This window comes from Coenobita brevimanus, chromosome 2 (genome assembly GCF_032717465.1).
Source record: "Coenobita brevimanus isolate Jiangsu-jjx chromosome 2, ASM3271746v2, whole genome shotgun sequence".
Taxonomy (NCBI): domain Eukaryota; kingdom Metazoa; phylum Arthropoda; class Malacostraca; order Decapoda; family Coenobitidae; genus Coenobita; species Coenobita brevimanus.
Window position 1 is genome coordinate 18,377,174 of NC_136955.1, and position 17,553 is coordinate 18,394,726.

Here is a 17,553-nt window from a genome sequence, read left to right on the forward strand (position 1 = left end):
TTCTGATCATCCTTCTTATTCGTTTGAAATCCTAGAATGACATAACTCGATTTTTCGGCTCCAACTCTGATATTTAACCTCCAGTTAAACTTTTTGTCCAGCACTGACCTCAATGCTTTCACATCATCTGCTGTGGAAACGAACACCTATTACGCCTTTATTTACGATGTCTCAGCTGACTCACATTCTTATTTGTTGACTGTACTTCTGGAATTCGCTAACTCCTTTTCGATAGAGTGATTTTCCAGTAGGAACTTGATATTTGCTGCTGTCCAGAACACCAGCTTTGACTAAGGCATCGTGATGGCCGCACTCTCTTCGTAGCGTTAAATGGTGTTTGACCCCACACAACATCTTATAGTTTTCACAGAACCAGAAAAGGTGAATATGGGGAATGACAACTGAAATTCCCCTTTTTTGATAGACATGCTTTATCAGATAGTTGTATGGCTCTGTAAACCCTCTGTTTTTGCCATCTGTCAAACCCTCTAATCGTGCCAGTATACTGTTTAGAAATGATTCCCTTGGCGTACTCCTGTGGATAAGTTATGAGTGACATCAACGTGGCTTATTATCCAGGACAGGAATAGCCTTGAATGGTTTCGTTCTAATTTGTACTCGGTCCGGCTAAAGATGTACATAAGACCGTTATTGGTGAGGGAGATTTCACCATCATTAATACCAGTTTGCGTTCCATCTTCTTTCATTAACTTACCTTCAGTATAGAGGTAACTCTCTGATGGGAGAAGATAAAGGTCATGGTTTTGGATAACAACGTGAATGCCATCTGACTTATTCAAATCAACGCCCGTGCAGGGTTCATATTCTTGGTTTTTGAATTATTGACTGAGTCGTCCACTTCCAGACCTTGACACCAGTTGAGATACTCCACATATTTAAGGGGGAAATGTCGAAGAGTAATATTTTCACTTCGAAGACTGAGAAGTTTGCCATTCTGATCCACTAAGTATACATGAATGAAGTTAAACATAGGAAGTGGAATAGGCAGGTAAATCGTGGAGACTGGTTTTTCATTTATTTCATGGCCAGGAGGGATATCGGGCAAGAAGCTGTTAAGAACATGATATAGCGATCCATTCATATAAGATCCCTCAATATCACAGATGATTAGGACGGAGTTTACAGGTAAGATGTCCACCAAGTTCTCTCCCTCAAGCCCACCAACGCTGTTGAGAACATAACCCCCAAGTCCAAGAGGTTGTCATAGTGAGCGGGGATGGTGAAAGAATATTCTGACGTTGGGCTTTCTAATGTGAATCACACATTTGAGGGTATTAATATTCACGGTGATGTCAAATTCATCATGACCGTTTAATGAGAGTTGTTTTTGTACTGTGTCATTATAACTTGAATTTCTTAAGTCCCACTTGGAAAGGTGATGATAAACTCTTCATCACAGTATTATTAGAGCCATTACTTGTTGGAATTATCGATGTTCGGAACTGAGTGGTACAATATCTAAGTTGCGAAGTGCACTCTCATGTCTTCCAAAACCATCTTAGGGGCAGGGTGGCTCAGTGGTAATGCGCCTAACTCAAGACTGAAGTGTCGAGAGTTGGCGCCCCACCCGGGTAACTGCCTTGCTAGGAGAGATAGCACTTTCCCATCACCTAGCGGGGCGACATGAACAAGCAAGGTGTAGCTCGAGAATTCATATCTCCATTTTTTTCCCCACAACCATCGGAGTGTACGAATCGAAACAGGTCGGACTTAAAGTAACGAGTATTTGGTGGTTGGTACGATACACTCGGATTCGACTCTCAATTATTACAAAGATGAAAGCCATAGCTTAATACTTTAACTGAAGTTCAGTGACCTTAACCTAATGCATGCACTTTTCATTGAGGAGTTAGTTATCTTAAAACAGAGTTACTTATTCAGATTTTAGATTATAGTGACTGAGTGTCTTGATATTGTCATTCAAAATGTGTCGCTTATTATCTTTCCAGCATAGTGCCACTTCAGCCTATTAATCTGAGTTATATAGATTCCGTGACTTTTATTCTGGGTTTTGGTCATCAAGCGGTTGAGCATCCCATCCTCAAGGAGAGCATTCTTGCTGTCCAATATGGTCAAATACTGCCTTATTAACTTGCCTTCTCACTCCTTTTGCCTTCTTCACTTCCTCCTCACCCCCAAATTCTGAAAGGCATACAGCTTCACTCTTAAAAATCAATGAATTCTAAATGGTTTCCCAGCCGTCTTACCTTCCATTTTTCCCCAACGCCTAATTCACGTTCGAGAAGTTGTGTTCTGTGGGGTTGTTGGACGTGACAGAGAGGCTAATTGCTTTTCCATGGCCTTGTACAGGTCACCCGTTTGTACGTGGTAACATAAGAAACCCGTATCAGTGACTGAGAGCTGTGCTATTTCACCCTAGCCATATTTTTGTGTGCCCATGGTAGAAATCATACATTAAGGTCTTGCTCAGCTCCAAGACGGACGTGCCTACATAAATTGGTTTACTGAACATCAGCTTCATCTTGTTCATATGGGTCATATGGATGGCTGTCAAGTTCTCTGTGAATATTTGCTAACGAGATTTTTTGCTCCTTCCGGGCTTATCACCAACTCTACATCTACCCAGCCCCTCGCATTCTCCATGTTCTTACCAAAGACCGAGTTCTTTAAGAGTTTGTAAAAAGTCATTTTCGGACCCATTCGTAGCCTCATTTCACTTTTGTGTATTTGACTCCCTCTTCTGTCTTTCCTTCCTTCATTCTATCCCCTTCCTTCTGCCTGTGGGTGACTCTGCACTGAGCGACAAGCCAAATGGTTTCCTGTACACCAGGAAACCATTTACTACGCTGGGTGGTAACCATATAACCAAATTTTGGCACCTGGTGGTTTAGTGGATAATTATGCGCTCCAATCGGATTGAGCCGGTGAAGATTTATATTCAAGGGATGGTTGGGGTTGATTGCTCATGTAATGCCACTCAGGGATGAGTAAGGCTGGTCACTCTCATCTTAAATGTCGGGGCCAACTGCCTAGCCCCGGGCTCCTACGCTCCTCATGGGGCAATGTAGGATTGGATAATAGATAGAAAGACTCAGTCTAGGACTTCATCCAGGGACTCTGATCGAACTCTAAATTTGCTATATTCCTTAAGTACAAGTCCTAACTTCAAGCATTGCCTCAAAGAGCAATAATGAAGAACATACTTCTTGTCACATAGATATGGAACGAGCTTAATAACTTCATCCACCCCGATCTTCACTGCTGCTAGGGGATAGTCATTATGGTGACCGTGTAGGTTCTGGGGATACTGTAGGTCAGCCTCTAGGATGTAATCATTTTTCGAGTCACGGGTATATGCTTTTATTGTCTATCTCTTCCACCCACTAGAAGTTGCCTGTGGTAAGGAAATTAAGATATTGCCAGCCATAGAGATTACTTTCATCATAGTAGGCAATGAAGCTATTAGGTTTTGTTGAATCGTATTCATCCATAGCTGGATGATTATCCTTAGCATATCTGTGGATAATGGTATTAATGCCTCCTTGAATCCCTTTCTCCAGCAACAGTAGCATGCCAATCTTGATCAAGTCTAGTTCAATTCGTGTGTGTATGGGCAGGGCATTCCACGAAAACCCAGGTAAAATAAAGTAGTGCACAGGATCCAGCTCGTACGTCTTCATGCAAGTATCTCTGCAGTTCTCAAACACATCAGCGAGTAATGGAGTATCTGTTATAGAGTACAACATATGATAGTCTTTGAACAACTTTCACTAGAATGTTTTCTCCACAACCGCTGAGCCTGCTTGTAGTCTCCCTCGGGGTTATTTTCACTGTTGAGACTGGTATTTATTTTGATTTTTCAGAGGTAGGTGCTCATGAGGAAACTTCCATCACCCATTCAGCCACATGGGTATACACCCTTTTGTTCCAAGAGATTGAACTCTTCTTTTTTAAAGAATTTTCTCAGTGTCTTAAGATCTTTACCTTTGAGGTTGGAGATCAGCTTTGCAAGGGATGACATGAACCTCTATCAATGAATCTTAAATCCTTACCCCCAGCAGTCTTTTGGTTGAAGCTAAAGTAGGCCTCATCCACCGTCGGTATGGCTTTTTACTGCCCTTCCAGCTGTCCAAATTCCTTCATGAATAAGTAAGCATCATTCCTAGAGAGGTTGTGTATGACTATAAGAATGAACTACAAGTTTCTAGCATTTAGACTGAAGTTGCTATGAGCATCACCTTTCTATTGTCCAATAAGATAATGCTGGTCTCTCACCTATCGTCATTCTCAAAGAATTCATCAGTGTAGACATAGCACTTGATCATTTCCCTGTGGCAGATCACCTATTTTTCGCATAAAGCCATCGGTGTATTCCTTTTAATTAATTCACAGATCCTCATACTCTGTCTGGTGAGGGAGCCCACGAATGTTTTGGGAGTATCAGGTTCATGATAGTGTTAAGTCCCCGTCCCATACTGCCACAGGCTCCAACAACAGTAGTACAGTATAGGAAGGACGTTGCCCAGTAAGCTGGGCAACGTCAGCCTTTCGGTGTACAGCACACAAGATCAGCTGAGGCGAAAATAGACACTGGCTTCTTAAGTTCAGTCTTTATTTTCCAGATACTTACACTTAATGCTTACCAGCTTCACTTCACTGTTTTCACAAGTACTGGAGATAATCTTCACTAACTGCAGTTACACTTAATGCTTGTCAACAACACTGTTTTCACAAGTACCAATGATATACAAGCTTCACTGCTCTAACACTGCACTACACTCAAACTGAAATGAAAACTGACTGAGACTACTCTAGCCTCTTCCACATCTTTATATATGTTTCCTGTATTCTAGAGTGTTCTACACTTCACAGTTCTAGTGTATTCCCGAGAGAACAATGGCTACAACAGTTACCAGCTTGGAGTCATCCAAAACATACCAGAGTTTTCATACACTACATAACACTCTAAATTATTTAGCATAGAAATTTAAATTCCATAATTTAACAATCACATCAATAAAACATTTTTGAGAAAAAGGGCGGAAACCTTAGCGTACAACTTACAAAATATCAACTGGTACGGTCACAATAGCAGGCTAATTGGCAACGCTGACTTGTACCAGAACTACAGGAAACATTGAGAAACTTTCGGACTACTTAACTACCAAATCCCACTTCTCAACACTACCCCCTCCATAGTCCTTTGTCGTCCAGAAAAAACTACACAGTGTATACAAAAATAATCCTTTATCCAAACTAAACATTTAATTATACACAAAATAATCCTTCAGCTTCTCTGGCCTTCTTCTGTGCTGCTTCCGACGACCTCCCCCCCTCTTCCACACAGTGCACTCCTCCTGGAATGTCTAGGTCTTCTTCCTGATGTACTTCTGCTCTTGGGAAACTATCATCATCCTCTTGCACTTTAGCCCCTTGGTCCTCCTCAACATCCTCGACTATGGGTGAGCACGATTCCATGGAGACGTTGCAGCTGTATTGTCCTGGTCCATGGTACTGCCACAGATGATTCACGTGTACCACCTTTGGTAGAGATTTCCTGCCTCCCATATCCAGTACATTATGTCTGACAGGCTGTCGAACACAGTGTAAGGCCCGTCCCACGGACTCTGCAGCTTCGGTGACTGTCCCTTCTTTCGCTAAGGATTGTGTAACCAAACTTGGTCATCATCCTTGAAGCTCACCTCACTTGCTTTGGCATCATACTTGCACTTCATCACCTGAAAACTTAAGGGCTCCTTGTACTCGTGCTGTACCTCAGCCAGCCTTTCCTGAAGATGTTTCACATATCTGGAGGTGTCTCTAGGCAGCTCTTCACCAGGGTGTTCTTCCTCATGTAACAAGTCAATGGGTAAGCGTGACTCGTGGCCCAACATCAGTTCTGCAGGAGTGTAGCCAGTAGAGCTCAAGGAGATTTGCAGACCATTAACTGCCACCATCAACACAGGTAATTTCTGGTCCCATCTCCGCATTTGTTCCTCTATGCAGTACTTGGCACAATTTTTGTCCCAAGGTCCTGTTGAATTTTCTCCATTCCCATCCCATCTGATCTGTGACCTTTAGTGGGGTCATCCTGGTCTTCTTGGATTGCCACAGTAACTTCTGCAGCACTCATACACAACACAGCAGATCTTTGAAGTTTCTGACCTCTTGCCTGAATGTAGCTCTTGTGGCATTCCAAAACAACGGAAAAACTTGGTCAACCAACACCTGAGCAATAGCTGCAGCTCTCTTGATCAGGGATGGCGAAGTGGTTTCTGGACACTTTGTGCAACAGTCCATGGCAACACATTTGTACTCAGGTGTCCTCTTTCCAGTGAGTAGCAAAGGCTTCATAGCAATGTCCACCGTGAACTCCTTCCATCAGTGCACGCACTTGGTACAGCTGAAGAGGGTCGCAACCACGTTTCTTGGGTCCCTTCTTAGCACAACACACATCACATGCCCAACACCACCTCTTCAACATCCTGACGCATGCCAATCTAGTAGAACCTCTCTGGTCACAGCCGGCTTAGAGTTTTCTTCTACTCCCTGGGGCCCACTAGTGATCTGGTTATGAGACTCATCCCAAGACCCCAGACCTCATTTTCTTTGGAACCACCACTTACCAATACTTACTGGAGGCCATCCAGTGTCCTCTACTGACACTCCACGCATTCTTTGTTTAAACAAGCTGAAGGTCCCACTGACTACAGTAAAGTTCCTGGTCGCAGGGCTTAACCTTGGAAACTTCTTCCCAATATGGTCGCACTGTACCTTCCCGAGGTGAGGCGACTCTCAGCACTGGTTGTAAATCAGCATCCTCTCCATCTTCATCCTCTTCAGGTTTTCTTCATCTGATCCTGGCCCTGTCACTGCAGGTACAGCTGCATTTCTTACAATGATCATTTTTACTAGCACTGCCGGCACTCTGGGTCTTCAGCGCTGACAACTCAGGCTGTCAGCATTACCATGTACCCACCCAGGATGGTACTGCACCTCATAGTTGGTGATCTAGCTTCCTGAGCCAGAGTGCCAGAAGTTGTTTCTCTGTATTCTTTAGCGTCTTCTAGCCACTTAAGTGCTGTATGGTCCAGTCCTGATGATGAAGTAGGACCAATACAAATAGGGATGGAAGAAATCAAGGCTCTTCATCACTGCCAAGAGCTCCTTATGAGTCACTGAGCTGTTCTGCCTCTGGTGGGTTGAGCTTCTTTGCTTGTAATAAAGCACCACATACTCCTTGTCATCCTTCTTCTGCGACAGGACTCCACCACAATACCATGATCACTAGCATCACAGTCCAGGAATGAATGGCTGACTCCTGAATCTGGGTAACAGCAATACTGGAGGGCTTGCCAATGCATGCTTGAGATCATCGAAGGCCTTCTGAGTCATTGCAGTCCATATAAACTTCTGCCTCTTCCCCAACAATCTTGTGCTGAGGTGCAGCTATCACTGCAAAGTCCTTGACAAAACGCTGATAGTAGGTGCACAAGAAGCCCAGGAAACTCCAAGTAACTCTTTCACACAGAGTGGGAATTGGCCAGTTTTCCACAGCTGCCACCTTCTCTGGGTCAGTACAGATGCCGCCCTCACACTGCAATGTGTCCAAGCAGTTCACTTCTTTCTGAAACAGGTAGCACTTCTTGAGGTTCAAAGCTTGAGGTGCATCAAGCTCAGATCCTGTTGAACACCTCTGTCAACCTCTTCAGTTTCCTTGTCGAAAGTCTGTCCAAACACAATCTCCATCGTCCAGACAGATGAGAGCTGTCTGCCAGTGCAGGCCTTCAGGTAAGGTCACGATCCACGCTAGATGCTCCAAGAAGTAGCTGGGGCATTGCATGGGTCAAATGGCATCACTTTAAAAAAGCCATAAATCCCGCCCATATGACCAGGATTGTTTTCTCCTTGTCCCTTCCCTGCAACCTAAACCTGATGATATCCTGCCTTCTTGTCTAGAGTGGAGAACCATTCTCAGGTACCTGACAAAGCATCCAGGGAGTCATCAGTTCTTGGCAAAGCAGCATGAATCCTTCTCTCTGTCACATCATTCAGGCCTCCGATAATCTACACAGCAACTTACTGAGCCATCCTTCTTCCTTACCAGAACCAATGCTGATGCCCAAGGACTCGCTGGACGTTTCTATCACTCCTTGACTTTGGAGAGCAGTGATCCCCAGGTGTATATACAATGCTTCACCCGATCAGAGCACCCCAGGTATTGATCTCCAGTGGAATAGACATTGGCATTCATTAGGAGCTGTCTCAACTTCAGCACTTGTGAGCCAGTCCAAGCATTGACAACTCCTTGAAAATAGGTCTTGTAAGTGGTCTTGGGCAGATATCCACCTCCTCTTGACTACATTCCTTTACAGGCCTTCCTCTGATGCCACTCAGGGTCCGCACCGCCTGGCACAGTCCCACAATTTCTCCCTCGTTGATCTTCTGTGGCCTCATGGGAGAAACTGGCCACCACAACCAGAACTTTACCTGCATCTTGTTCTCCACCAATGTTCTCTTTTGCACCATCACTCTGGCCTTTGCCTTGAACCAGTACATCAGGCTCCACTACCCCTGGACAAGTGTCAAAAGAGTCACTGACCTTGCACTGGAGCAACAGTTCTGATTTTGGGAGTATAGCTGTAGTGCAGAACACCTTCACTTCACCACCAGAATTGGTACATCTCACAGCTATGACAGGAACCGACTCTCCTCGAACCTTCAGCTTCACTGAGCAGAAGTCCAGCTCCAAATCCCATGGACATCTGATAGTCCAGGGCCAAGAGAGGCAAGGATCCTCCCTCTCAGCTACATAGACTGAGTAGGCGTAGCCTCTTGGCCCTTTCGCTGCCACATCAGCCCGGACATCCAGGGGTCCCCTCGGTTCTGTGCAGTGCCCAGTTATGCTAGAGACAATTGTTCTGGATGACTCAGACAGATACAGATGATGCTAACACATCAGGCCTCACAAAAGTCTGCTCTGAGACTGAATCAATTACCAGGAATACTTCTTTCTGCTCAATATTCTTCCGTCTAATCATACACTGTTGATAGCAGTTCTCTTGCAGTTTCTCGATGGTGGGGCTACTTGGGAATGCTGATCTGGTGGTTGACCCTTAAAACCAGCCTTCACTAGTTTTCTGCTTCTTTCTGGTCCTTCCTACAGCCTTCTTTTTATCCTCCCTTTTTCTTCTACGAACACTTAGAACTTGAAGTGTCCCACCTCACTAGATGTCCAATACACTTTTGCCACAGTTGAAGATTACCTTTGCACTGCACTGTTCTTGCTTTTTCTTCCTATTTCCATAACAATCCATCCTTCTTGTGTCCCGAAGCTTCCTGCAGAACCAGCAACCTCTTCCGATCACCTCCTGTTCCCTCTTCTACTTGCTGCAGTCCTCTTTTCTCTATTCTGGCTTTTCACAGTACCAGCAACTTCCTTCCAAATTTTTCCACGTCATGTACCTGCCCCTTTCTTGCCTTGGAAACCTGCAACATATGACTCTGCCTGAAAAGTGGACGTTCTGGACCTGACGTAGGACTCAAATTCTTGAGCCCTGGCAAATGGCTCTTGCATGCTTCTGGGTTGTAACTCTACTTCACTATCACTTTCAGTTCTGCACTATCAAGAGCATCAATCCCACGGTATGCTGTCTTGTATTCCATAGTCACCAGGTCATGAGCAAGTTGCCATGAGGGATTCGCCTTGAGCCTCCATACACGGCTCTGGGAATCTTGTTCCAGTAAACCTCAGTCTGTGTACGTGGCCCCTCATCTGTGCTCCAGCAGCACAGATGAGGCACCATTAACATTTGGCCAAGAATCCCCCATTGCAGCATCCTTGAGGCTTGTAGCAAGCTGCACTGCCTTCTGCCTATCATCCCAATTCTTTTGATCTGCAGAAGCAACTCAAACTGCACACAATAAGCTTCCCAAGCCATCAAATTCCTAAGGTTTCTTTTTAATTGGACTCCCATTATAGCTACATGCATTTCACTGGTTTGGGGCCCATAAAAACTTGGGGCATCATTATTAAATCCCAGGACTTAAAACTCTACCTTCTGTTTGTTCAACCCTGTAATGCTACCTATAGATGTTTGGGAGCCATCATGATTCACCATACTCTGTCCATTCTTTTTGTATGCTTCCTGTACACTAACCTGAGGCTCAAGCGGTAGCAATATTTCTCTACAGCCTCATTTTTCTCACTAATTATCTTCGCATGGTTCGACACTTACATGCTTCAACCTGGTTATCTACATGCTTTCAGCACTCCATCACTATTCCCTCATTAATCTTACTGGATTTCAGATAATTAGATGTGTGTGAAACCTCATATGGTGATAAAATCTATAACACTTATCAAGCTGAAGAAGTGAAAATTCAGTGTTGATTCAGTAAATGACCGCCGATTCGGTATTTCGTCACCCCTCTGAAGGTAGACTTTACTACTCAGTTTCAGAGTCACTCATTGAAACAGTTATTTTTAGAAAACTAATAATGAAGAGGTCAAATATTAAACATTCATGAGCATAATACCAACATAAACTCAAACAACTGATACTGTACGCCATACATTAAACACTTTCCACCTCATGAGTGGTAGGAGCACCACTCAGGAATGGTGTAGCTGTTAGCTACTTCTAGTCGATTTCACTGCAATTTACACGTACTTAACAGGTACCACCCATTTACACCAAGAAAAGTATTCCTTCACAACCTTTTTACCCTAAAGCGTGGGTAGTTTGGATCGAAGGTGGCTATGTCGGTAAAAATATCTTGACAACTATAATCGCTGTTACTGTCGTAAAGTCTTGTGTGAGTGGATTGGAGCGTCATCTGCAGTATGAATACTGTCATTGCCAATGTGGCAAAAGTTCTCTCCAGCCACAAAGAATTAAAGTTATCAGGTCTCTGATTGCCAGTGGAACTGGATAAATTGAATTATAAGTATACATATGCCATAAGCTCTGAAGTGCACATGGCAGAGTGCACTTGTCATGTTTTACCCAGAACAAACAACACATCTATTGTGAGTGGAGAAAGTGACTCTTCCACTCAAGAAAGTGACTGCCATAATGAGTGTCGATACCTATGATTGTGTGAGAAGGGTGGAGGATGTGACTCCCCCACTGTGCACCCATCGTTTCCCCGTGTACGTTCATTTGCTATTTCTGATGATGGGAATGGTTCAAAGGGTGCTGACGATCCTGGAGAGGAGGATATTGGCACGGATGAGGAGACGGAAGAGAAGGTAGGGCATGGAAAAAGGAAGGAGGTGGAGTGGGAGGGTGAGAGAGAGGAGGGAGGAGGAAACGAGGTGCATCGAGCCTCGTGCCACCCCTCTGTCTTTTTACATGAATAATGGAAGTAGAAAGTTTGTTTAATGATGAAATCAGTGCTGATTTTTTTTTTGAAAGTTTTCTTGTGTGTATTTTTGTTATGATAAAAAAGTACAAATCACAAGGAAATAATAGTTATAGTGGAAAATGTAGTGGACTCTGAGTAAGGAGGAAATGCGGTGCCTCTCACGCCACCACTCTGGTTCTATTTACGTGAGTAATGGAAGCAGAAAGTTTGTTTCCATGATGAAATCACTGCCTTTTTTTTTTATTGAAAGTATTCGTATGTGTATATTTATTATAATGAACAGAGTCCAAATCATAGGAAAAACTTTGTTATAGTGGAAAAGCCACACTTTTCTTTTCATGATTATGGACAGTATGTGAGGTGGGGACACTCACCATCCACTCACTCAATGTAGTGCTGCTCTCCCGAGGTGTCTGACCTGTCCCCTCCTCCATCCTTCATTCCTTCCATCTTCTTCTATCTTTCTTTCCTTCATTTCTTTCCTCGTCCTTCTGCCTGTGGGTGACGCTACACTGAGTGACAAGCCAAATGAGTTTCCTGTACACCAGGAAACCATTTACTACGCTGGGTGGTAACCATATAACTAAATTTTGGCACCTGGTGGGTTTAGTGGGTAATTATTGTGCCCCAATCGGATTGAGCCGGTGAAAGGTTTATATCCAAGGGGTGGATTTGGGGGCTTACTGCTCGACGTAATGCCACTCAGGGATGAGTGAGGTTGGTTACTCTCATCTTAAATGTCAGGACCAACTGCCTAGCCCCGGAAGCTCCTACGCTCCTCATGGGGCAACGTAGGTTTGGATGATGGATGGATGGACAGTATGTGAATAACTATTTTGTTCACAGCATTTATTTTTAGGTCTGATGTAGTAGTATTTGTAGTAGTAGTAATAGCAAGTGGTAGAATTTATAGTTGTAGTAGTAGTAGCGGTAATAATAGTAGTTGTTGTAGTAATGGCTTCCCGCATAGACCAGCGACTCCAATAGTTTAAATGTCTTTATTTACACTGTAATATCAATATATATAAAATAAAATGATAATAGTAATAGTAGGATGGTTTGGTAACCACAGCCGTTGGCATGCTTGGGGCCAACGGATTGTAATATGAGGGTTAGTGTTAACTTTCGCTACATTACAACTCCAAATGGTGGACTGTATTAGGAGAGGTCGGTTTTTGATCTTCACAATATAATTCCCCCAATGGATGGAGGTGATTTAAAAAAAAAAGTAGTAGTAGTTGTTGTTGTTGTAGCAGTAGTAGCAATAATAATAATAATAGTAGTATCTGTAGTAGTTGTAATACCCAGGCTTCAAGTTGCACAACAGTGCCAGAATCGAGCGACAGTGCAGGCCAAACATACATTCCATGTGTGTGTGTGTGTGTGTGTGTGAGAGAGAGAGAGAGAGAGAGAGAGAGAGAGAGAGAGAGAGAGAGTGTGTGTGTGTCTGTCTGTAAGGCAGTGTGGTGGTGAGGCGAGCAGGCAGTCTGCCTCAAGGTCATTGCTATGGTTACCTGCCTCCGAGCAGCAAGTGCAGCTGATTATAGATATTTTTTCATGTAAATAGTGTTTCTGGTGAGATTTTGGTCGTCTGAAAGAGTTATTGAAGTGTTATTGTTTGTGGAGGGCTAATCTAAGCCTTAGCTGTGTCCACCGAACCTCTGCACTGTGGCATATTGGACCATAAACCAGCAAAAATCAACAAAAATTACACTCTTTCCCCACTCACTCACTCTCTCTACATACATTTCATGAGCATCTGATGCAATCAGCTAGAAGTCGAAGGATTGTTGACTATAATAATACTTTTTTTTTTTTTTTTTTTTTTGGGGGGGGGGTTAAGTATTAACTGAGATATGAAGTTTTAAAAACAGACAATTTTCACGATTTTCACAAGAATGCCTGGCTGTGGGATGGGTTCGGGGAATATGTGCCAGACGGGATGGGCTAATTGTCTTCAACTGGTTATCTACATGGTGTTTGCACTCCATCACATTATTGCTTACCTCATACCTCTCCTGCCATAGCTTAGCATATACTTCCTCCTTTAACTTTGTTCCTGTTTTTCCTTCATTTCCCCCATGAAAGCATCTAGCCATCCTTGCATTCTCAGTTGTAACTCCCTCTGTTGCTCCTGTAATGTCTCTTGAAGCTGTTCCCTCTGTGCTATTGTTCTTTGATTTCTTCATTTTGTACCTGTAATTGTCCCTTAAGTTCTTTCTCTTCTCTTCACTGTGTGCCTGTAATAATATTGTTCTTTGAGTTCTGTCTCCTTCATTCTGTGCTCTGTAGTTTCACATTTTGTGACTGTAATAGCTTAATAATTGCTGCCAAAGACACTTCCTCCTCCTCCTGCTCAGCTCAGGCCCTTGTCCTACACACTCCATTGCTCCATGTTGAAGATTTGTCTCACTACAGCACTCACTCCACATTCCAGACACCAGTTTTACGTCCCCATCCCACACTGCCACAGGCTTCAACAGCAGTAAGTACAATATAGGAAGGACGTTGCCCAGTGAGTTGTTCATCCCCTATGGTAAGCCTTTCAGTGTACAGCAGACCAGAGATCAGCTGAGGCAAAAATAGAACACTGGCTTCTTAAGGTCAGTCTTTATTTTCCAAGATAATTACACTTAAAGCTTACCAACGTCACTTCAGCTGTTTTTCACAAGTACTGGAGATAATCATCACTAACTACAATTACACTTAATGCTTGCCAACAACACTTCACTGTTTTCACAAGTACCGATGATATACAAACTTCACTGCACTAACACTGGCACTACACTCAAACTGAACTGCAAAACCTGACTGAGACTGCTCTAGTCTCTTCCCCATTCTTATATAAGTTTCTTTGTATTCTAGAGTGAATTTCTACACTTCACAGATCTAGTGTATTCCCAAGAAAACAACAGTTGTAGCAACTCGGAGATATCCAAAACATGCCAGAAAGCTTTCTTACTCTGCATAACTCTTTTCTAAATTATTTACCCTTACAAACTTAATTTACGTAACAATCAAATATATAAAATATTATTGGGTAAAAGAGCACAAGAATTAATGTACAAACATACATAGTAACTACCGGTTCACTCACAATAGCAGGCTAACTGGCAAATCTGACTCTGTACCGGAACTAAGAGAAACATTGAAAAACTTCTAGACTGCCTAACTACATGAAATCCCGCTTCTCAACAATAGATTTCAAGTTTGGAATGTGCATCACTTCCATTGCATGTTGTACTAACAGCATCAGCCATTCAGATCATGCAATTGCACATTCATGGTATAGGTCTTCTTTGGATCAGGCTGGACTGAGTGAATTTTTTAGGGTATGTTCAAAGTCAGCATTGATAATGAACCAGATGGTGTATTTCTTTATGATGGTTTTGGAATTTCCGCAAAAACCTTCAGCTAACCCCCAGCTTTTCAGGTGTATGGACCATACACTTTGATTTCTGCATCTCTAACCACTCTTGTTGTATAAACTGTATGCAACAGAAGCAAGGGGAAGTTCTGTCCTGATGGCTTTATCAATGAATGGACTCAAATATTGCATAGAGATATAGTGTTATGTTTCATGGTTTGATATGAAAGGAAGTAGATTCACGTGTGTATCCCTTTTTCATGCCTAATGACTGAATGGGTACAACATCTCTTCATGATCTTCCAAGTCTCTATGCAGTACAGCATTGACTGATACGTTGTTCTGACTCTTGACTCTAGCTTGCTGTGCTTCATTTCAACTATGAAGGATATATCGGACCAATTGTACAGTCGAAGAAAAAAAGGCTGGCCGGGTAGATGGCCGGCCAGCCTTTTCTCCTGATTAGGCACGCGTGAAGTAATGGTTAAGAAAAAAATACCCCAGGGAAAATTGGCTACATGGCAACTTTCTGCCATCTCTCACTCATCACTCAGCATTTTTGACTATAGAATGATAGACATCGTGTTTCAGTGTCAATTAATACGCTACTGCGAGTGGATGGCCGCCCTCCCACAACCCGAGAATTTGTTGGTGTTTGCCTATGCAAAATCACGTGTGACACCCATACCTCACGAGTGGGAAGCCTCTCGATCGTGACACAAGGGTCAAGGGGTGATTCCAGTGTCATGAATTAGGCCTTCAAACAAAGGATATAATGAATGAAACTGGTGAGTGAGTGAGCGGAGTGTTCTGTCGCTTGGTTGCAAAATTTCATGCCCATCCTGGCAGCGCTGTTGTTCCTAAGCCTGCCTGAAGAGCACTGGGAGACCAACGAAAATAAGCAAAACTTCGCTCAGAGTTCTGAAGCGGAGCGTGTGATGTCACTCCCACCCTTACGGTGCAAGGAAACTTAAGGAATAAAACCCCCAGCTACTTGGTGATGTGGACAGAACAGTGTCTGGTGCTCTGCACAGGCGTCTCGGTTACAGAAAAGTGGCGGCACGTCGTAAACCCGCCCAAATGAACAGCAAAGGCAAGCTCGAAAGGCATTTGCTAAGAAATACTTCAAGTTGCCATTAGAAAAATGGCGTAGTGTCCTCTGGACTTGATGAGTCACAGTTCCTTGTGAGTGACACAAAGGGAAAGAAGGTGTGGGTGAGGAAGGGTGTTAATAAGGATGACCCCAAGTATTGCGCTCCCTTACAGTAAAACACCCCATATCACATATGTGTAATGGGCTGCTTTTGGATGGCGTGGGGAGTAAGGGGGCCACTATGGTAGGTGCTTCAAAAGAATCTTATGGTAAAACCAGCAAGTGTATCTTAAGATCTTGGAGGAATATTTGGGGGAGTGTTTCGCGAAATAAGTGGCGCCGAGATTCACCAGCACGACGGGGCTCCAGCACACAGAGCAAATTCAGTAAAAAACTGGCTTCAAGTTAATGAGGTCGGAGTATATTTCCGACTGGCCAAGCAACAGCCCAGACCTCAACCCCACGCAGAGAACCTTTGTGAAGGGTATCTTGAAGAGGGAGCTGAGGGAAAGAGACACCTCTACGGTGGAGAAATTAGAGGCAGAGTTGCGTGCCGCCTGGGATAGGATTCCCGCCTCTACGCTTCATCACCTGGACCGACTCTGTTCCAACTCGTCTTAGCAATATCAAGAAGACTGGTTTATTTTCAAATAAGTCGCCAGATGTTGAGTGAGTGTCTCCATGATTGTGTTTTGTTGATGTTGTCTATACAACTTTTGGTGAATCATCTGGGGAGTTGGGCAGGGGAGGGAAGGTTTGGCTTATGCGGTCATTGTAAGTTTAGGGAAATGTAAGCGACCCGGCCAGCTTTTTTTCTTCAACTGTACTTCTCTGTCTCTTCCCATCTACCCTGTTTGAAATCCTTTTGAGGGTTCTGATTTACACCCAATATGAGCAATGCACCATATAGAGTGTTCTTTGATCCTTATTATGCGTGTTAATGAGTTTGTAGTCTATTCTGATACTTTGAGGGTGTGGGGATGTATAGTGACGAGGCTTTGAGTGAATCATACTTAGCAACTGTAATCTACTCCCATGGAATTACTCCTACAATCCATCCTGACCCTTCTTGGATTAATCTTGCTAATTTTTCATCAGTTTTCTGGGTCAAGTGCTTGTAACCACCTGATGTTCAAAACTGTTTTCTATAATTCTGTTTCTCTTTGCTTCTGGTGTCTTCTTACAGAACTAGATGTGGAGAGCAGAATGAAGAGCTTCAAGTTCATCCAACGTTGCTCTTTCACTCGATGGATAATCTCTCCCATGCTATCCCCATTGATGTTGTCATAGCAGTATGTCTTAAATGCGTCATCAATACCATGCCTCTTTTTAAAAACTTCATAGGCGAAGTTTCTTAGTTTTCTGAAACGACTTAATATTGTAGACACACTCTGCATAGCCTTATATTCCTATTTGGATCTTGTCCTTGTTAAAGTAGCTAAGAACCAAGGGAACCTAGTTCGTGTTCCTTCCGGTGCTTTGCTTTGTTGTCTCATGAAATTTCATTTTCATGGTAACCGTCTGAAACAAGGTACAACCTGCCAAGTGGTGGTGTTAATTAACCTGTCGCGTCTGGCATATATTTCTGCCAACCCTTCTCCCAGCAGGGCATTTCTGAGAGAAATAATAGCCTTTTTTTAATTCTTCATGTCTAAGCTAATACTTAACCAAAAAATACAAAAAACTAAAATGTCATAATACTCACTATCAATCCTTCGGCTACAAGCTAATGGCCCCAGAT

The 17,553-nt window shown here is 43.3% G+C and overlaps 1 pseudogene; it reads right to left on the minus strand.

Annotated features, from left to right (window-relative positions):
- Positions 1–9,648, minus strand: part of LOC145391710 (SCAN domain-containing protein 3-like) — a 29,022-nt pseudogene extending 19,374 nt beyond the window's left edge.
- Positions 9,649–17,553: the final 7,905 nt, after the last annotated feature.